General features: G+C 45.0%; 1 long non-coding RNA gene across 1 annotated transcript; it reads left to right on the top strand.

The window, feature by feature from the left end:
- Positions 1-2,716: 2,716 nt before the first annotated feature.
- LOC113981422 lies at positions 2,717-18,589 on the top strand. The gene is made up of 3 exons (XR_003538409.1): positions 2,717-2,885; positions 9,621-9,624; positions 18,580-18,589. It is a non-coding gene; the product is annotated as an uncharacterized LOC113981422 (long non-coding RNA).
- The last annotated feature ends 593 nt before the right edge of the window (positions 18,590-19,182 follow it).

The raw sequence follows: 19,182 nt of genomic DNA, 5'->3' as shown, positions 1-19,182 counted from the left end.
TGCATCCATTTAACCCAAGTGATTGGGTGTATGTTAAGAATCTTTTAGGAAAACCCTTACAAGAAAAGTGGGAGGGACCTTTCCGAGTGCTGCTGACCACCTTCACCATGGTTAGGATCAAGGAGTGACCTACATGGATTCACTACTCTCGGGTCAAGAAAGCTCCAGAGGATAAGCAAGAAGACCCGACATCATGAGTCCGACGCCCTTCCGAACCGTTTCAACCCTGACCATTGGACTTTTGATAAGTATTGTTCTATCCCAAAACTCTACTTCAGAAGGACCATGGTCTAGTGCATACAAACGACCACCCTTAGAAGAAAATCCATACTTTGAGATATATGCATTATGTAACAAACAACCTTACACGCTAGAATGGCACAGCAGAGATTATTTCACACCACAGAAAGGTGACCATATTCAAATAGGATGCCGAGAGGTTGAAACCCTGATAGGAACAACAGATAGACTAACACTGACGGTTAAATCTAGACCATATGGGTCTGACCATAGACCGAATGGGCTGATCACTTATAGCCAGGTGAAGAGTGGCAAGCCCATTATTTGGATTCAACGGAGAGAACCAGTTTCATGCCAATGGGACAGTTTTGAAGGGGGAAGGGCACAATGTGAGATTCTATTTGAGCTAGATCAAACAATGCAATTCGAGTGTGATAGAGATATCAAGTACTCTAAACCCATTCCTGAAGAAGGTGTTAATATAGCCCAAGGCTCTGGAAGGATCATATTAATGACAGATCCAATTGCGAACCCATCGCGTGAAATTACTCCACCTGTAGAATGTAAAAGAGTACATAATTTTACCTTTATAGGACCTCAAGTAATAAGACAGTCAAACGAACTAAAGTTGTTGTTAGATCCTACATATTCTCTGAAGAAAATACAGATGAACATTCAGACAGACATTACACATTTACAGGGAGATTGTCAGCCGTTTGTACAGCAAAGCCTCAAAGGCTGGAATGCTTGGTTAGCGACCAGGTCATACCGTAAACGAACACAAAGGGATATAGGTGGATGGGTTGGCACAGGATTCGGCATACTAAACACGATAGATCAAGAAGTGTTAGTAAATAAGTTAAGTACCGTCACTTCTAATTTAGGAAAGCTTAAAGTACCTTTAAGCTCATCTATGCTAACCTTAGCAGAAACACAATCATTAGTAGTTAAATTGATGACTCTAGTAGCCAGCCACACCACTGAAGATTTTGTTAAAATTGCTGATTATGCTGGGGATATTAGCAAAGAAATTGCACTTGCTATCCAGTGCGTTCAGACGCAACAAGGGGTACAGTCAGTAGCAGCAGGAATTTTGAGAGAAGGAATGTCAGGTATACTACCTCAAGAAATAAGGGAAATGATATTAAGAGGTGGCTCCACTACACAATTTGAAAGGGACCACCAAGCTTGGTGGCAACTAGTCAATTTTACTTATGATCCACAACAAGAACATGTTGAGGTCTATGTCCTCACTATCAGTGCTGCAGAAGAGAGAACTATATTCCCCATTCTGACATTAGGAACTATACACCAGAATGTCGTTGTCAAACCTGTAGACCATAACGTATGGGCAAATTATGACAACACTAAGAACAAGTGGCAATCAATTAGCACAGAAGCATGTATTCCTAAAGGGCAATTAGGTTATATTTGCAAAAATGCCATTATAGAGGCTGAAGACTTATGCCTAGATGCTGAAGATAGCGTATGTACTTTTGAAATGCTTCCGCACAATAGAGCACGATCACAAGTATTCTATATAGGAAATGGATGCGCTTGTATTAGAACCGCTTGCAATGACGTTACTATAGATAATTGTCCTGAAGTGACTAACGGTACTAATTTTTGCATATGTAATTTCACAAAAGTAGTAGGTTGTGACTTTAGCTACACTGCTCCTATAACTACACAGCAATTAATTGAAGCTGAGTATACTCTATATCATGAGATACCCAAACTACAGATAGGCATGGATACTAAGCTTCTCAAAGAAATGTTTGTGCATCCTGAAATAGAAAAATTTGTTCAAAGGGTAAATCAAACGACTCGACGCATGTTGTGGCAAGTAGAACATAATTCAGAAGGTATAAAGAGTATCTTGACGAAAGTTGCACAAGTAGGTCAACATCACTGGTGGGACATCTTCATGGGATACTCTCCAACAGCAACACAAGTTTTTCACTACCTGGTACACCCCATATTAATTATAGTTATAGCCATACTCCTATTATATAATAATAATGGCCCATCTTCGCGAACGAAGATTTGGGGAAAGGTCTTTTACCTTTCCAGCCTGCGCAATGGATTTTTTAGGTGAGACACAGCCTGCGCTGAACTGAGCCCACCCTTTAATCCTAAGGTTCATCTGCCGGGGCCAAGCAAGCTTGGACAATGGCAGTGAGGTCCTCAGGACGTAGGTTTGTTTAGAGTGTCCTTCTCATAGATGGATGGCCACACAGGGCTAACGACCTCCATCAGGCCAGGAGACCGGGATTTGAACCCGTGGTCGCAGCAGTGAAAGTCCTGCATGCTAACCACTAGGCCACCAGGGGTCTCACTCCTATTAATCCTCATGAATATATGCCTGTGGTGTAAGTTAAGGACCATGGTTAAAAGAACCCAAATAATTTGGGCAATGATAAAAGCATATCAGTGCCCTTTAAGATTAGAACTTGACGAAGGAATTAACCTCATGAATATATGCCTGTGGTGTAAGTTAAGGACCATGGTTAAAAGAACCCAAATAATTTGGGCAATGATAAAAGCATATCAGTGCCCTTTAAGATTAGAACTTGACGAAGGAATTCGTAAGTTTTAGAAAAGGGGGGGAATGAAGCCAGGTAACACCTGAAAAGTGAATTTAAGTACTATAAAGAGTTAAGCACAGATGAATGCAGGCTTTAAGCAAGGCACATAGAATTCAGCATTAGGAAAGCGGAGACAATAAATTCACTAGGATACAGGACACTCTGACACAGAAGAACATAAACATGAAGAGAAAATGCTAGCACACACAAAGGGAGGCATATGGGGAGGAAACAAAGAGAGATAAGAAGAGGGACTAGCCAAGAAATGAAGTACTTGTGCCAGATATTGAAAATCCCTGCCAAATACATAAGGAAACTACCCAAATTAGGTAAGGTTCAAAAGTTTAGGAGGATGATGATGAAGAGGACAGGGATTCATGATGAAGAAACACCGGAACTACCACCGAAGTTCTCCCCAAATTGAGGACCACGCCTCTAACTCCGCCTCAACTCCACCTGTTATGAATATTAAAAGTAGATGTTGCAATGTAATGAATATTCATAATATGTGATGTAATTGCTTAGCAAAAAGTGTATAAAAAGTTCGATTGTGCACGTTTCAGGTGGAGTAGTTGGTCCAGGGCGACCTGGGCTGCTCCCCAGCCGTGAAAATAAATACCTCCTGCTTATAGACTAAAACTTTGTCTCTGAGCAGTCTCTCCGCGCCTTCTTGGGGGCAGAAATTGGCATCACTTGCTCTAAGACTTTAGGTATGGTCTTAACCATTGCTGCTTTGTCAGCTTCTCAGTTCTTGTCATTTATTGGCCCTGGCATGTCAGTGTGTGACCTTGTGTGCATTACATAGAAATCAAAACTTTCTACAATTAACAAGAAACCAAACAGAACGCATTTCAAATAACAGGTGAAGGTTAACGATATCTCAAAGAAACAAACTCTCGAGATGGGATACTAACTTTGCAGTATAACAAGAATCAGTTACAACATTAAAAGGTTGTTCAGAAAATTTCCCCAAGGCAATACGAATGGCAGCCAGTTCCAGAACCTGTACAGAACCCTGGTTCATGGTCCGTACCTTTCGTTCCCATTGTTCTGTAGCAGGATATTACCCAAGTCACTGCAGCTTTTTGTGTTTTTCCCAGATGCATCTGTGAAGGCCCTGAGGCCTTTCACTGGTTCCTTTTTGCATCTGGTTGTGGTTTTTAAAGGTAAACTACCGATTTCTGCCCACAACCTGTGTTTGGAGAGATGAATGGAAATGTCACCGTGAAAGCCTGTCAAGGCAGCCTGGAATCCTGCGTCCTCAGCTAGCCTCCAATCCAAGTTGTCCTTCGTAGCTGGAATGTATATGATGGCAGAATCCTTTCCGTCTAGTTCTTGCAGTCGTCCTCTGCCTTTAATGACAAGCTTTGTACACATCTCATTAGTAGTCCACACAGTTTTAGGTGGTGTGTGGGGCAAAAATAGCCACTGTAGAGTTTGCAGTAGGTCTTTCTCAGTCTGATCCCATTGAAACAAAACTGCAAATGGCTGGTACCTGCTGGGGACGAAGGCCAGGCAGATTTGCAGTTCAGGATCTCTCCTTCTGCCTTGTCTGCCCTCTATTGCCTTGGCACGAATGTCTAACACCTGCTTGGCCTCTGCTGTCAGAGACCTGTTAGATGTTAGGTTGGAGTTTCCCTTTAGCAGCTCAAACAGAGGGTGTAGCTCCTGTGTGGTTATGCCTAAAATAGGCCTTAACCAATTATGGTCCCCTGAAGCTTTTGCAATTCATGTAAATATAAAGTGTTTTTTACCTCAAGCTGCAGTAGCTGTGGAGAACTTTCTTGCTGTGCGATTTTCTGTCCAAGGTATGTCCAGGACTGTGATTGCTGGATTTTCTCTGGAGCAACCTGTAACCCTGCATCTTGGACAGCTTTGATTAGAGCAGTAAGAGTAAATGGCAGTTCATTTCCTGTGGCTGTGCTTATTAGTATGTCATCTGTATAATGGTGTATCGTGGTTGTTTGATACCTCGTCGGGCTATTTTGCATCCCCTGAGGAAGGACAACCCAGCAATAGCTTTGCATGGGTTGTGCATTGTTCAAGGCCATGATGGGAAAAGCAAGCCTTGGCACATCCTCAGAGTGTAGGCAGATGGTAAAGAAACAGTTTTTTAAATCAATTACCACTAATGGCCAATTTGCTGGGAGCATAGTGGGAGAGGGCAGTTCAGGCTGCAATGCTCCTGTAAGCTTTATGACTGCTTTTAAATGTTGCAGTATTCTCCACTTGTCACCTTTCTTGGGGGTGCAGAATTTAGGGGTATTTCTGGGGCTGTTTGCTGGCACATTGCAGCTTGCTTCAAGCTGCTTCCTCTCTTGCTCATGAAAGCTGATGGCAAAGAAGAGGATGGCAAGTAGCACAGCAGCAAGCAGTGCGATGCTTATGGCGAGACCCCTGCCCCGCCCACAGCACCCTTGGTACAATCTAGCCCATTTCCTGCTGTTCAGGTACTTGTGAGATGTTGCTGCTAAGGGTCTCCAAGGGCAGTCCCTTTGAAAGTGGTCAGTGTTACCACATCCAACACAACTTGCCCTATGTCTGGCCTCTTCTTGTACTCCTAGCTGGGCATTTAGGGCTGCAGCTATAGAGGCAGACTGGTGCTCCACAGAGACAACTCTTTGGTAGGGTCGAACTAGCTCAGCAATGCTGTAGCCTTCCCTTTCAGGAAGGGCCTGCAAAGCTCTTTCACAGCCTGTGTTCGCCTTTTCAAAAGCTAATTGCTTATACAGCATCTCTCTGGCTTTATTGTATTCAACTTGCTTGTTTAAAGCAGACTGCAGCCGATTTAAATATTGTGGATTTGGTTCAGTACAACTTTGTGACATTTTTGTGCAGGACAGGTTGCTGTTTTGGTCTGCAGTGAGAAGCTTTCTCATGGTTTTCAGGGCCTGTTTGGCTATTATTTTGTATACTTCTTGGGGGTAGGTTGATTGGGCATCTACCGTGTTGTTACTTCCTTCCCCGGTTAATTGGTTTGTTGTTATGCCTGCTTGGGTGTTAGCTGCATATTTGGCACAATTCTCCCAAAAGTCAGATAACCAGACTGTATATTGGGTGTTATTAAGAACTCATTTCATTAGATCTTTCCAGTCATGTGGGGTGAAAAAATAGATGGAACTCAATGTCTCTAAATACTTAAGGTTATTGGTTAAGGACATGCCAGCACCTCTTACCGACTGCCTCAATTTCTCTGTAGCCTCATGTAACAGAGGCTGGAATTGAGGGGGCTGACCTTGGCTGAATTCACTTGAGCATGCCTGAATATCCTTCAAGCCACTCACTCGAAATGCCTTGTCCCGACATTGTTTCGACATGTTATCTGACCTTCCCCCGTTTGCCTCCTCGGTCCCTCCCGGTGAAACCATCCCGGCTCCCTCCTCCTCATCCCCCCATGCCTCCCCCGCTGTGGTCCCAGCAAGCCCGGTTCCCTGTGGGGGGGTGGTGGTGGGTGGTGAAGGCGGTGAGGGGGCGGGGCTACCTCCCCCCTCGTGCCTATGGGTGGGGCGGGGCAGCGCTGGGGCCGGAAGAGATGGGTTAGTTCCCGGGCCATGTGGCGGCTGCCACGCTGGGGCACGCGGTGGCTGGTCATCCACAGCGTGGGGTGGTAAGTATGCTGGGTTACCCCCCTCTTTACTGTAACAGAGCCTCCTGCGTTGACCCCATGGGGTGGGATCTCGCATTTCTGGCTCTGTTCCCTCCCAGCGAGCTGCGTCCCCTTGGCTCTCGGCTCCCGAGACGAACTTTAACTCACAAACTGCTCCTTTCCCTCCCCCCTTCATGCCTATGGGCTGTGCTGCTGCTAGCCGTGTGTGTGGGGGGGGAGTGTGGGTTAATTGTTTCGTTCGCTTGTGTGCTGTGGCTCAGAATGTGTCCCAGTCTTTCTTATGTATTTATTTGTAACGTTACTGTTAGGGGCTGTGTAGCAATGATGTTTCAACGTGTTGTGAGGTTTCCATGGAGACAAGATCTCCTCTGTTTACCTTAGTCCCGGGCTGCAGGTACTCGTGGCTAGTTCTTTGTTTCGGCTGCTGAGTTTTACTTTCGGTTTCTCGGACGGTTGTTTCTCTGCGGTTTTTTTTTCTCTCGGTGTCTCTGCGGGGTCCGCGCGGGTCCCCGGGGCTTGGGTGCAGCGGCGAGGTGTCCCTCGATGCGGCACGGGGTCCGGGGGTGTCTCCGGCGGCGGCGGCGGGTGCGGTACGGCTACAGACGGCGGCAGGGGGGTCCCTCTACGCGGCGCGGGGTCCGGGGTGGCTCCAGCGGCGGCGCGGGGCTGCTTCTCGGCGCGGGCGGTGGCGGCTCGTGCGGCGGCAGCGGCGGAGAAGCGGCGAAGGGTTCCTTCCGGGTCTGGCGTGTCTCTGGTGGGTTTCTCCTTGGCGTGGAAGCTTCACACAGTGGCTATCGGCATGCGTGGGTCGGCAGGAGGTGGCTGCGAGGCTCCTCCGGTGCGCTGGGCGCTGCAGGGGGTCCGGTGGGGTCGCGGCGCAGCTTCTGCCAGTTCCGCGTGGCTTTTGAGCGCAGCGCGGGGTTGGCAGGGGCAGCGGGCGAACGCGGGCGATGGTAAGGCGGCGCTGGGCTCCGTTCGGCGAGTAGTCCCGGCGGCGGTGGGGGGGGCGGCCAGCGCACGAGCGTGGCTCGGTCGATTCCTCGGCTCTTGCAAACCGCGGCTTTTGCCGGGTTGCTAGGCAACAGGCGCTAGGCGCCGGTCCCGCAGCCGGTGGCAGTCGCTAGTGGCGTGCGCGGGGGGGGATGGCGGCAGCCGACTGCGCGGAGCTGCGGCGCTTCTGCTGGGCAGAAAGCCGGCGCGGGGGTCGTGCGGTGGGGCTGGGGTGGTACGGGCAGCGGTGGGGCCGGTTCTGCGCGGCTGGCTCGGCGGCGGCGGGGCGGCAGGGGGGTGTCCCGGCGGTTTTAGCGTGCTCCGCGGCCCGGGTTTCTGAGCTGCGGACACGGTGCCGCTTAGGGAAGCGTCCTTGCCGCGTATTAGATGTTGGGGCTGCCTCTCAGCTTGACTCACCGCTTCGGTGTGGCGTTGGACCCTCTCCGCTCTCTCCGGTTGCCCGCCGCTCCAGTCTGTCGGCTTGTTCTTCTTTCTTCTTTGTTCCAGTGCACTTTTCCCTATTATTTTTTGAGCTCACTAAACTAACTCTCGTTCTTCGGACGCCCCCGAGGCAACGATTATAGACGTCTTAGGCTTTTTGGGTTGAAAAAACCCCACCTGCATAAAATTGAGGCGATACCCGGGGTTTACCGATCTATTTCCTGATGCAGGCTAAGCTATACTAACCTAATATAGGTTCTGGTCCCTGTTCGATGCGCCACGTGTAGCGAGCACGTGTAGCTGGCCTTTATATGATAAAGAAATGCAGTCCACTCCTTGTGAGATGGTAACCAAAGAGGCTTTATTTGAAATCCGCGCTCCCTTTTATCTCCCAGAACCATGTGACCTCCTTAACCAATAGGATTGTCTATATTGGCGCATGCTCCCTGGGGCATCTCTGCCCCGGTACGTCCCCCCCCTTACCTCAGACACGCCCCCTACAGGCTTCCTCACTCCCTGCCCACCATACATCTGAGGCACAATCTGTTCTCTCCCTAGAGCCAGGGAAGGATGCCCAGCGAAATATGGATTGACCAACTTGTCCTGCACATGCTAACAGCTAGGCAGGGAGCAGCTTTCACCCAGCTAAGAAGAGAATGCAACTCAAAAGGACCATGAGAAACATTTTAATGCCAATAGAGTCGCTATCAACGAAACTGGACTCAAGTGCAGCTGGGATTCTGTTCTTCAACAGCTGACAACATCCTATGTTTAACTAGATCTTCATATGCTACACATAAATTCATTATATATTTGCCCCATAAAAGGGAGAGTTGGAGACATTGGAAAAGAAAATTTGTATCCCATGGGTGCATATTTATATATGTAAATATACACATATGTCTAAAAGATGTTACATGCCCCTTCTGTGTTTTATTAAACAATCAAAAAAGGCAAGATCTGATACAGAGTTAAAAAAAAGAGCTAGAAGCAGCAGTTGAACCCCATTTCCTTGACAACTCTACATTCAGGAGCAATCCAAACACCATCATGATCTCACCTTTCCAAAACTGCCTGTGTCTACTGATGATGAAGACTGTTAGTACCTCAGGTGATCCACTTCATAAGGAGTACATCAATAGCCCAGAGCTGAAACCTGTTAACATTTCTGTCCACTTTTAAATAGTACTTTACCCTGGTAGCAAGGAGACATGAATTATACTTTGTAGCATCATAAGCAACTGCAGCTTGAGATGTATAGCCTGCTTACTGCTGTGAAGCAGTCTGCATGATTTACAAGAAACCTAAAAGAAGGAATATATTTAGAAATAATGAGCATTTAGGACTCAAGTGTGTGTGGGGCAGGGGCAAAAACTCTTTCGGTGCCACATTCTACCATCAGTTGTCTGTAAAATGAACCAAAAAAATCTAGCAAAAAACCCAATAATTCAGCAATTGATCTTCAAAAATTAACTAACTACATTATGTGTTGGTACCTAGGTGTAAGCTTACATAAATTAGCCCATATGCAAATGAAGTAACATTTGGGGAGGGTGGTATCAAAAACATTTATCAATCAACTTCATAGAATGAGATAGAAAAAAGTGATATGCTAACACAGCCTGGACTACATGCTATGACCCATCCAAGCCTTACTTGGTGTTCTTATGAGCAAGGTACTTTATTATGACAAAGGCCCCCAAATTATTCTTTACACATAAGTTTAGAACCTGTTAAGAGATATCTAGTAAAAGTAAAGTTACGAGCTCCTTGGTCACCGTTCTTTCTCAGTCTCCCTTCTCTGTTTAGCCACCTACTTTCATAAAGCTTGTATCTTTAGTATTGCTCCTGATCTGCAATTTTAGTTAAAATCTGCCAATGAAGTCAAAAGTTCTTGGGAAAACAAGATAGAACATGACAGCATATATCTTTCTTAGGAAACCAACTTAAAAAAAAATCATAAGCAGCTAGTATTTGGGAAGTGATTTTTGGGTGAACAGAGAAAGCAAACCTCAAGTCACTGCACAAACTCCTAAGTTTGGATCTGAACTCTTGCCAAAAGTTTGGCATTTTGAACCAGACCCACCAAAACAATGAAACAAGCAGGATAATTCATTTTCTGTCTCAAAGCCTTGCAAATATTTTTCCAGTAACAGGAACTGAGCAATGATATACTGCAAACTGAAATAACGGGGAAATAGAGGGAAATGGTACAGTACATCAGGATAAGCCTCAGTCTTTGCTGGCTCAAAGTGTTTTACTGCCATCTTCTGTACTTTCTTGGTAATGTCATGGAAGAAAGGTAGCAATTCACAACTGAAATTTTGAATTTCAGCAGCTGTGTGCTTTGTAGCCTAAAGAGACCGAGGAGAAAAAGACTCCAGGCCAATTTAGTGTATAAGATAAAGAGAGTGGGTCCTTTAATCAGACCTCAGGCCCAGGGGAATACACATGCTTCTATGATTTTATAATAAGGTCCATCCAATCCCAGATCTATCCACCCCCCGGCTCTGCCCAGTTCTGCCCCCCTGGCACGTCCTTTCGGGAATTGAGTCTGGGGGCATTTGGGACCCCTTCTTCCTCATCTTCGTCTTCTTCACAGTATGTACAGTCCTTGGAGCTCCTTCTGGGCTTGAAGGTTGCTTTGTCTGCATGATATCTTCTGGTCCAAGCCTAGGGTGAGATGTACTTAAACAGAGGTGTTTTTCTACAATTCTACCTTGAAAACAAGACTAAACATGCTAATGGAATTTAGGGTATTGATATGAAATAGGGTAATAGGGTTGGGTATGTGTAAACTGCTATGTTAAAGGGTAAGGGATATAATACAGCTACATTAAAATCTACATTTACTACACAACTGCTTCTAAAATCTACAAAAGTTAAAAAATCCAGAAAGCTCTGAGGCATCAGTCCCCCCTTTAGAGATGGACAAAACTCAATCTTGTCCAATCTCTACCACTTAGACCTAGCATTATACCAAAGGGATGACCAACACCTGCAGCATCAGGTCATGCGATGAGCTATTACACAAACACTATGTACATCAGCGATATAAACAGTTGTTTTATCCAGGTCCAGTTCGGTAACCATGAAGTAAGTTTGTGGAGGATGTCTCCAAAGCCCAATGTAGAATTTAAACTTTCAGCCAAATTCATAGTGCAAATACAGCACTCATTTTCATGAAGAATATTGGATACATTTTTACTAAAGCCAGATGCAAATTTTGGTTCTAAACCTGAATCATAGTTACCGACTGTACAGATAATATGTACGGAAGAAACAGTCTAAGCCACATCCTCTTCATTGGTGTCAGGCTCTGATTTTCTAGTTGTTCCAGGAACTGAAGCCTTCTTAACTCTGGAGTAATGAAACCAAGGTCCTTTGCCAGCAACTTTGACTGCAGTGAGGGAAGTCAGCAGGACTTGGAATGGTCCTCTCCACTTGGCTTGCAGTGGATCACTGTCCCACCATTTAACATAGTCTCCAGGCTGGAATTGATGAGCAGGGGTGTCCAATCCTATGGGTCTGGATAACTTGATGAATCTCTGGAGTTTCTGTAAAGTAGAGCCTAGGACCATTAAATGTGGCAGGATTCAAATTATGTGAACAATTTCAATTGCATTTCTGTAGGCCTTGCTTGACATGACTAGAAGTTGTAAGCTGTAATGTTTATGCTTATAGACTGTGTGAAAATATGCAATGTTTATACTTGTTAGCTGTGTGTCTAGTTATAAGGTTTGAGAACATAGTGTGTTTATAGTAAGAAAGCCTTGAGAAACTAGAGATAAAGGTACACCTGCAAATTTCAGAAAGCCCCTAATTATGAAGACCTCTACATGCCAAGTATGACTTCAGATCGCATGGACAGGACATCAGGTCCAATGAACTGGAGACATGAGACGCGTGTACAGACTGAGCTATCCAATCACCTTGTTGTAAGCATGTGCCCAAAACAAACTAAATTGTATAAAAGTTAACTTATTTAAATAATAAATTGAAGCTTGCTGATTCTCATATTGAGCGTCTCATTCTTCCCGCGTTGCGACAATTAAATACTTTTGTAAATCAATTTTCCTTCTCATGTGAATGTCCCCTGGAATATGCGGAGCTTGATATGGTCTTCCATACAATATTTCATAAGGACTTACGTTATCTCTCCACCTTGGTTGGATGCAAATTCTCAACAGCTAGAGGCAAAGCCTGAACCCATGACATGGATGTTTCCTGACAAATGTTACCAATTTGCATTTTAAGAGTACCATTCATACGTTCTACTTTGCCGCTTGCCTGAGGTCTATAGGGAGTATGCAAGTCCCAAACAATTCCCAGGACGTGACAAACCTCCTTCACTACTGTTGCAATAAAGTGTGTCCCTCAATCTGATGACATTCCTAGAGGAACTCCAAACCTTGGAATTATGTGGTTAAGCAAAGCTTTTACCACTTCCCTTGCTGTGTTAGTGCGACAGGGGTAAGCTTCAGGCCATCCACTGAATGTGTCAAACAGTACCAGTATGTACTTGTATCCCTCCCTGAGTGGTAACACAGTGTGCTGGTTTAAAGGTAAACCAGCAGGGGAAATGAACTCAACTCAAAAGAGAGATTATAAACCAGAATAACAATTTAATAAAATAATACAATAAGTACAATTATACAGACAAACAATTGGTTTTAACCCACAAAACCCAAATGCATAACCCAGCACCCTGGGGCATGAACAGAGTGGTGTTCGTTGGACCCCCTGAGTCCAAAGTAAGAGGAGGGGAAAACCTGTTGGTGAGAGTGCTGTTGCAGTCTGGTCAAGGGTGGTGATTGCAGTCCGGTCGAGAGTGGTGGTCTCAGTCTGGTTGAAAGTGGTGGTCTGCAGTCTTCCTCTGGATCCCACGAGTGGTTCCAAAAGTTCCAAGACTCCAAGATTATATATTCTTCAGTTCAGGCAGGAATGCTCAGTACTTCCCTCAGGGCGGGGAGTTCCACAAAAGAGTGTGAGGACAGGGAGGCACCCTCTTATCTTGCAGGCCTCTTAACACCTAGTTTATAGCCTGAGAAGTCAGACTGCTCTGGGCAGAAGGTGTAAATAGTCTATTGATACCAGTTTCTGGGAAATGGCATGGAAGGCTATAGAATACACAGTTTTGGGTTACACCCATACAGTGATGAACTGGTCCCAGCTGTTCTAACTAGGACATTTATCCACCCCTTATTCTATGCCATTCATGTCATGCCCAAATTAACTCCCTTTAAAAACTATATCCCTTTAAAACTATATACATCTATATATATATATATACAATGAAACATTACAGACCATTCTCACTCAAAATTAGGTCCCCTTGTGGTACATAACTGCTGGTATACAGAAATTGTGTGAACAATTTCTATTGCATTTCTGTGACCTTTGCCTTGGCATGGCTGGGTGCAGATAGTAAAAAATACTGCGCCACTAATATGGCTGCAGGCCTTGTGCCAAGGTGAAGGAGGAGTTCTTTTGGCAGGTAAACAAACTTTATGGACACCTGCTGTGGTCCAATTAGTACTGTACAACGCAGTATGTTTTCCTTATGTATCCAACGTAACCTGGAGAGGAATCATGTCTGTGTGTCATAAGCAGTATATAAGCTGTCTTTTCTCTAATAAAGCTGACATATTGCTGGTCATATTGATCTGTGAGCATTATGTTCATGCCCCTGTGCCGATAACTGGTGCCCGATGAACAGGGACTTCTACGGGACGTAAGGCAAATGGCAGGAGTTGAGGGAAGCAGCCGTTGGAGGTGGCGTTTTCCCCGGCGCCACGAATGTAAAGCCACGCGCGTGGTACAGAGAAATCTTGCCTTGTCCAGGTGAGTCGACTGTGGGAGGAGAAATGGGGCCCACCCTATCCAAAGAGGAAGAGGCTGTGGAAAAGCTCCTCAACTATACGATCTCTCTAAGAGAGCCAAAGTATGTATGTAGATGTGTTTATTAAAATATTATGGGTACAATAAAAAATATTACAGAAATGCAATTTAAATTGTTCAAAACTTAAAAAGGGGGCATTTGTGGCAGGATTCAAATTATGTGACTCCTTCTCAGCAGCTTCAATTTTTTAATAAATGGAATGCTAGCTGTGCAGCAGCTACAGCACAGCCTAGGCAGCAAGGTCACCCTCTCCATGGCGTTATGGCTGACGTGCTCATGGGTATTGGTCAGTACAACACAACAGATATACAAGCACAGTTTCCAGATGAGGTACTACGAACTAGCCAAGACCTAGCCTACAGGTCCTTGCTTGCAGTGAGGGATGCAAGGTCAGGGCCCCCATGTACTATGATCAAACAGGGGCCCAATGAGCCATATAATCTGTTTATAGATCGTTTATATCAGTCAGTAAATACAGATCCAGACATGGACAGTGACATGAAGGCAAAATTTATCGATATGTTGGCCTATGATAACGCCAATGATAAAACCAAACAGGTTTTAAACACACTGCCTAGGGGTACTGGCGCAGCTCAACTCCTGGAGGCTGCAAACAGAATGCTTAAACAGGAGGACGCAGCCTATCTGACTACTGCAGTAGGTGCAGTAGTAAAGCCTATTATGTCTGGGAAAGGAAGGAATGGTAAGAAACGCAAAGAAATAAGGTGTTTTGCTTGTGGTCAGAAGGGACATTTCAGTACCCAGTGTTGAGCATTTCCTTTGCCAAGGACTGCTCGCCCGGCAATAACAGCAGGAGGGTCAAGGTGGTGTAATAACTGTCAAATGGATAACCATAACACAAATGAGTGTAAACGGCAGGGAAACCCCAAACGGAGCGCGATGCACTCTCACGCCATGACAGCAAATCAGGGTGCTTGGAACACTGCTGTGCAGCCACCGCAGGAAGTGCCGGCGTGGACTTGGCAACAGCAGTAGATACTATGCTTGAGACTCCAAATGTGCACTTGATTGATTCTACATTGCAAGGACCTTTAGGTAGAGGATTGAGTGCTCTTTTGTTAGGACGTTCATCTTTGTCTCGCCAGGGAATTTTTGTAGTGCCAGGAGTCATAGATGCAGATGCTACAGGTGTAATCAAAATTATGGTATATACTTTAACACCACCAGTTTTTATTCCTGCTAACAGTAAAATAGCTCAGTTAGTGCCTTTTAAAGCAGAAGTGCCTAATGCAGAACCACTGACACAAGGAGATGGGGGGTTTGGCTCAACAGGCCCCCCTGAGGTGATGTTAGCAGTAGACATAAAGCAGGGAAAACCCGAGGAAGATGTAATTATACGGCATCCTAATGGACAGTCCAGCACTATGACTATGCTTCTTGACACTGGGGCTGACATTTCAATTATTCCTAAGCATAAATGGCCTCAAGCATGGCCTGTGGAAATGGCACCTACCGGAGTTAAGGGAGTAGGCAGTGTACAGCAGACATGGATCAGCAAGGATGTGATAACTTTTCCGTTTTCTGATGGAGCAATAGTGGGAACGCGTCCTTATGTGCTATCTCTACCCGTAGGCCTGATAGGTCGAGATCTGTTGGGGCAAATGGGAGCACATCTGGTTACTTCTCCTTTTCAGGAGCGGCCATTGATAGGCAGCCGACCTTAAAACTGCAGTGGAAAACAGAAAAACCAGTATGGATAGATCAGTGGTCGCTGAAAAAGGAGAGGCTGCAAATAGTTCAACAATTAGTTCAGGAGCAATTGGATGCAGGACATATTGTTCCATCTACGAGTCCATGAAACACTCCCATATTTGCTATTCCAAAGATCTGGATCTCTCTCCCCTCCCATGATGTGGGGCAGCACCAGTCCTAGTTCCATTTCCATCTGAGGAACCATTTCCGATGGCTGAGGTGGATAGGGAAGGGGTTACTCCAGCTCCAGGGGTTTCTTCGGGTCCTGGACACATGGAGGGGAGAGCTGCTCCCCCTCCCCCCTACCACGAGGTCCCGTGGCAACCACAGACAACACACGGGACTTGGAGAGGAGGCCAGAGAGAGAGTTTATTGTGGGGTAGGGGTTTATAAAGCTCTTGGGAGGGTCAAAGGGGACCATTTAAGGTAAGGGGTCTTACAAAAAACCAATCAGGTAGGGTGTTAACAGCCAAATAAGGAAGGGGTTAACAAGGTCCAATGAGAAGACTTCTTGATATCTTCTCAGGACATTCCTGAGACAGAGATAAGAACTAACCATGGGGGATTTTGGGAAGAAGAACATGAGTTAGCAAAGAGACTACAAAAAAGCCATTTTAAAACATGCTTAAACCACAGTTTTCCCATATAATGCAGGTTTATTGCTACACAAAGAAATCAGGAAAATGGAGATTATTACATGATCTGCGAGCTGTCAACGCGGTCATGGAAGATATGGGACCTTTACAACCTGGTCTGCCTTCTCCTATGATGATCCCCCATGATTGGGTCATACTGGTGATAGATTTAAAGGACTGTTTTTTCACAATCCTTTTGCATCCAGACGATGCTGTCAGGTTTGCCTTCACAGTGCCTTCAGTTAACAAAGCAGCACCAGCACAGCGTTTTCATTGGGTAACTCTTCCTCAGGGGATGAAAAATTCACCCACTATGTGTCAAGTTTATGTTGCATGGGCCTTGCAGTCATTTCGAACCCAACATCCTGATTTATTAGTATATCATTACATGGATGATATTCTGATAGCAGGAAAAAGTCTGAATGTGCCTGTGCTGTTACAGCAATTAGAACAAGAGTTGGGTCGACAAGGCCTCAAAATTGCCCCTGAAAAGATTCAGAAGCAGGAGCCATGGCAATACCTGGGTTGGACCATCACGAATGGTATAGTGAGGTCACAGAAATTAGTCATTAATACTGCCATAAAGACTTTGACTGATGTGCAGAAGCTGATGGGTGACATACAGTGGGTCAGACCTGTGTGTGGAATAACCAATGATGATCTAACTCCTCTGATGCCTTTGTTAGGATCAGTTGCTCAGGCAGGACTCCCAAGAGAATTGTCAGAAGACCAAAAAGCAGCTATAGTTAATATCTCAGGAAAAATAGCTGTAGGATATGCTTGTAGAATAATTGAAGACCAGCCAGTGCAGTACCTACTTGTTAATTCTGGAGAGAGCAGAAAACATCCATTGGGCATCATCTGTCAAATCGCAACCAGTGTAAGAATTTTAGAATGGGTATTTTTACCATATCAACCCAAAAAGACAATCATAACACGACCTGAATTGTTTGCACAACTTGTCATAAAAGGGCGACGGAGAGTTTGTGATTTAATTGGCGGAGATCCATCGGTAATATTTGTACCAGTCGCCCAAAAGTATTTGGAATGGTTGCTTGAGAAATCAGAACCATTCCAGATAGCCATGGCAGACTTTGAAGGTCTGGTCACCAATCATTATCCATCAGAAAAATTGTTGCCTCTGCTGCAACATCAGACAATTGAGCAGCTTGTGTTGCGTTCAGATGACCCAGTTGCTGGGATTACTGTTTTTACAGACCCCGGTAGAAAATCTCGGCGTGCGGCAATTACTTGGCAGAAGGGAGCAGAATGGAAACATAAAATACTTCCAGGTGTTCCAGGAGACACATTACAAACCCTTGAATTGAGGGGTGTGGTGTGGGTCTTAAACTTCTGGAAGGAAGAACCTGTTAATGTGGTTTCAGATTCACTTTATGTAGTAGGTACAGTGCAATGAATCAAGTGAGCAATGATCAAAACCCTGAAAAATAAAATCTTAGCAGCACTTATGACACAGTTGCTGCATTTGCTAGATCAGCGAACACAGCCCTATTTCGTCACTCACATAAGAAGCCATCAGAAGCTAGATGGTGGTTTAGCAATTGGGAATAACAGAGCAGATAAATTAGTGGCACCTGCACAGACTGGTCCTGCAGTAAATAAGTTTCAGCAAGCAGTCCTGTCCCATGACTTTTTTCATCAGTCTGCTGATGTATTAGTCCGGCAGTTTGGGCTCACTTCATCGGACCACGAGGAATTGTGCAGGCCTGTTCAGCCTGTCATAGGAACGGACTGGGCATTGGCTTAGGAGTTAATCCTCGGGGGCTACAAGCATTGCAGCTTTGGCAAATGGATGTTACTCATGTTGCAGAATTTGGGAGGTTAAAATATGTGCATGTATGCATTGATACCTTTTCTCATGCCATGTGGGCCTCTGCTCAGGCTGGAGAAAGTACCAGATATGTCATTCGACATATGTATGCATGCATAGCGGCCCTAGGGATCCCCACGGAACTTAAGACTGACAATGGACCCGGTTATACCTCACAACGTTTCCAAAGGTTCTGTATGAATTGGGGTATTTCTCGTTACTGGTATTGCTCATTCTCCTACAGGTCAAACTATCATTGAACAAGCTCATGGAGTTCTGAAGTCACTTTTGCAAAAACAGAGAGGGGGAGAAGAGCTAGCCAGTCCACATGACTGACTTGCAAAAGTGTTATATGTGCTGAATTTTTTGCGGCTGACGGGTACTAGAACAGACCCTCCCATTGTTATTCATAACACTTCCTTGCAGTCGGGCCTGGTAAGTCAGCAGGTAGTAGTTAAGGTACAATATAAGGATCCACAAACAGGGGAATGGAAAGGGCCTGCAGAAGTGAAGATGACTGGAAGAGGCTATGCTTGTATCCTAACAGACACAGGTGTTCGATGGATACCGACTGGATGGATTAAGCCCTGGAAAGAAGCTGATTCTTCAGATCAGGACTAACAGTGCTGTAGGCAATGTTAGCACTGTTAGAAGGTGTTGTATATAACAGTTTTGTCAGCATCATTAAGAGCACATTTTAGTATTATCACAGCACAGAATTTTCAGTCTTATTAAAGCACAATTTTTTTTAGTATACTCAAGCACATAATTATAGAAGGTAAAGATCTTAGATTATTCACTACATGTTAGTAAAAGAAAGTTTAAAACACAATGGCATGGAATTCAACAGTATGTTTGTGTGAAAGTGTGTTGACAGTAGCCACTGTGAAAGTTTGTATGTGTGTATGTGTGTGACTGCATGATGATTACTGTGTTCTGATAACAAATACACAAACACTTTTGGATGAACAAATACACAAATACATTTACATTAAAATAGAGGACACTTTTAGACTGAATAAAATGTTTAGGAACAAACCCTACATTTAATGATAATAATGGCCAGTCTTCGCGAACGAAGATTTGGGGAAAGGTCTTTTACCTTTCCAGCCTGCGCAATGGATTTTTTAGGTGAGACACAGCATGCGCTGAACTGAGCCCACCCTTTAATCCTAAGGTTCATCTGCCGGGGCCAAGCAAGCTTGGACAATGGCAGTGAGGTCCTCAGGGCGTAG

The sequence above is a fragment of the Neopelma chrysocephalum genome, unplaced genomic scaffold (assembly GCF_003984885.1).
Source record: "Neopelma chrysocephalum unplaced genomic scaffold, ASM398488v2 Primary Assembly neopelma1_96537, whole genome shotgun sequence".
In the NCBI taxonomy this organism is placed as follows: Eukaryota; Metazoa; Chordata; class Aves; order Passeriformes; family Pipridae; genus Neopelma; species Neopelma chrysocephalum.
The sequence above is the reverse complement of the archived record's forward strand: the minus strand, read 5'-3'. Positions and strand labels throughout refer to the sequence as shown.